Source organism: Mesoplodon mirus, assembly GCF_964341445.2.
Source record: "Mesoplodon mirus genome assembly, chromosome: 4".
Lineage (NCBI taxonomy): Eukaryota > Metazoa > Chordata > Mammalia > Artiodactyla > Ziphiidae > Mesoplodon > Mesoplodon mirus.
Window position 1 is genome coordinate 119,130,609 of NC_138979.1, and position 2,256 is coordinate 119,132,864.

Consider the following 2,256-nt stretch of genomic DNA (forward strand, 5'->3'; position numbering starts at 1 on the left):
ACGTCTGGAGCCTGTGCTCCACAACAGTGAGAGGCTACAGCAGTGAGAGGCCCACGTACCGAAAAAAAAAAAAAAAAAAAACTGAGTGTTTTTTAAAATTGACTTTGGGGAGAACATTACAGTAAACATCCCCTATGACATATCAACATGTTGCTTAAAAATTGCATAATATTTGTATTAGACTTATAAAGGTACATCCTATCCTTAATAACAATGTTGTAAAGGAGTTTCATATTTTGTAAAATTGACATTCAAAGTTTGCTATTTTTAAACTCGACATAATATTTAACATGAATCCTAGTAAATTCTATTCCAAACAAGGCAAAAACATATCTTTAATAGGAATATAGTGAGGTGAACAAAGATAATAAAAACAATCAGCCATCAGAAATTAAAAATCAATCTCTCCTCTATTCAAAATGTTACACTATTTAATATAACATTTGGAAAGACTCACTGAGAATATAATTTCTTTCCAAGAAGACAACTAACATTTCAGCTAATGCCCTCAAAAATTACATAACCCATATATTTAGCCTTTACAATTAAGCTAACATAGTTTTGAAGCCAATGATTTAGCAGTACATTAAAAATAAAAATTGTAATAGTACTTATGAGTAGTAAATATCGAGATTATTAATCACAAAAGGGGATTTCTTGGATCCGGGCTGCTTGGCGCAGGCCGCCTCCAGCACCGTGGGATGGTAGCGCGGGGTCCGCAGCCCCCAGCAGAGCTCGCCTCCCCCCGCCCCCCCACCCCCCGCCTGTCTTCCATCACAGGGAACTCTCTGCCCCCTGGGGCCGAGAGACCCCACCCTTTCCCCAAGCTGAAGCCACAGGGCATTGAGGTACCAGCCAGATGTCTTCTCACAAAGGACCTGTGGTGGCCCAGGGCAACGGGGCTCCTGCCGGGAACAGGGAGACTGACACAGCGGAGGTGGCTGAGCTGGGCCCCCTGCTAGAGGAGCAAGGCCAGCGGGGCATCACCAGCCCAAGCAAAGCTGAAGAAGAGCAGGCACGCCCACTGCCTCAGGAAGAGGAGGAGGAGGGGCGGGTGCTGACATTTCCCCTGCAAGCCCACCAGTGGCATGGAGAAGATGGAGGAGTTTGTGCATAAAGTCTGGGAGGGGCGCAGGAGGGTCATCCCGCACGACGTGCTCCCCGACTGGCTGAAGGACAACGACTACCTGCTGCACGGCCACAGGCCGCCCATGCCCTCCTTCCGGGCCTGCTTCCGCATCCACACGGACACGGGCAACTTCTGGACCCACCTGCTTGGTTTTGTGCCGTTTCACTTTCTGGGAATCCTGACCATGCTCAGACCAAACATGTACTCCGTGGCCTGCCTTCAGGAGAAGGTGGTGTTCGCGCTGTTCTTCCCGAGCGCGGTGCTCTGCCTCAGCTTCTCCCGGCTCTTTCACACCGTCTATTGTCACTCAGAGCAGTGACAAACTGGATTATTTTCCAGTCCTTTTCCCAACTGGATTATTCAGGGATTGCCCAGCTGATTACGGGGAGCTTTGTCCCCTGGCTCTATTACTCCTTCTACCGCTCCCCACAGCCACTGCTCAGCTATCTCTCCAGCGTCTGTGTCCTGGGCATCTCTGCCATCATTGTGGCCCAGTGGGACCAGTTTGCCTCTCCTAAGCACCAGCAGACAAGAGCAGAGATGTTCCTGGGGCTTGGCTTGAGCGGCACTGTACCCACCGTGCACTTTACAATCGCGGAGGGCTTCATCACGGCCACCACAGCGGGCCAGAGGGGCTGGTTCTTCCTCATGGCTGTGACGTACATCACCGGAGCTGGCCTTTATACCACGTGGGTTCCTGAGCGCTTCGTCCCTGGAAAATTCGACATATGGTTCCAGCCTCATCAGATCTTCCACGTCCTGGAGGTGGCAGCCGCCTTCATCCATTTCTACGGGGTCTCCAACCTTCAGGAATTCTGACATTGCCTGGAAAGGGGCTGTACTGACGACTCCCTCCTCTGAGCCGCCCTGCAAGGGCACAGGAGGAGCTTGCCAAGTGGTTTTAAAAGAACTTCTTTGCTGAAGCGAGAGGAAGAGTCTAAGTTGTCTGTTTCTAGAAGAAACCTCTTAGAGAATTCAGTACCAACGGAGCTTCAGCCCACTTCACACTCACTGGGCAATAAACTCTCCATTCCCTCGCTGAGAACAGTGGGGATGGGCAGCCGCGCCCCCCTCGGTAAGGCATCTACTGTCCCCTCACAGAGACATAGCTTTGAAACTCATGTTGA

The 2,256-nt window shown here is 50.4% G+C and overlaps 1 pseudogene across 1 annotated transcript; it reads left to right on the forward strand.

Moving 5' to 3' along the window:
• The first annotated feature begins 756 nt into the window (after positions 1-756).
• LOC309803117 (adiponectin receptor protein 1-like) lies at positions 757-1,990 on the forward strand (annotated as a pseudogene). The gene has a single exon. The product of its transcript is annotated as an adiponectin receptor protein 1-like (transcript).
• Positions 1,991-2,256: the final 266 nt, after the last annotated feature.